Here is a 669-nt window from a genome sequence, read left to right as displayed (position 1 = left end):
GATCGACTGATTAATAGGGTCAAATGTAATTTTCTCTTGCCTCTAAAGCACCTCATAAGTCCATTATCAGAACTAAAAGGATTATTGGGATGAAGCATGAATAATTTTTCATCAAAATATCTTGGTTGTCCCTTAATATGGGAGAAAAAAAAAATTCTTCTCTAACATGATTTACAAAGTCATTAACAGGATGAGAGATTGGCATCTTAAATTCCTCGACTCTTGAAAAAAAGTAGTCATTAGACATGTTCTTCTTTCTCTAAATATGTATATTTTTGTTGTAGTCTATCCCCCCACAGGGATAATGATACCATTAAAACTTACTTTGCTAGATTTTTATAATTCGGTCAAGAGAGCAATGACAAATATCATTGGGTTAACCTAAACTTTGCCTTCCATATAAGGAAAGAAAAACCAAATTCAGAAGAATAAAAGATATTTGCAAGGCTTTTACGGCCAAGCAATGATGGATCCTTAGATCTTCAAATTCTTTTTAGGTTAATTTTGTTAAATCTAAATATTATATTGATCTACTTCGTTGTTTAAAAGCAGTGCTGGAATTGTCCGACCAAAGGCGATGAGTCGTGACGAGTGTACGACTTTCTAGCGACGAAACACCCTAAACACTATCGAACCCTAAAATCAAAGGCCCCTAAATGGCAAAACTCC

The sequence above is a fragment of the Lycium ferocissimum genome, chromosome 9 (assembly GCF_029784015.1).
Source record: "Lycium ferocissimum isolate CSIRO_LF1 chromosome 9, AGI_CSIRO_Lferr_CH_V1, whole genome shotgun sequence".
Taxonomy (NCBI): Eukaryota; Viridiplantae; Streptophyta; class Magnoliopsida; order Solanales; family Solanaceae; genus Lycium; species Lycium ferocissimum.
Note: the sequence above shows the minus strand (reverse complement) of the source record.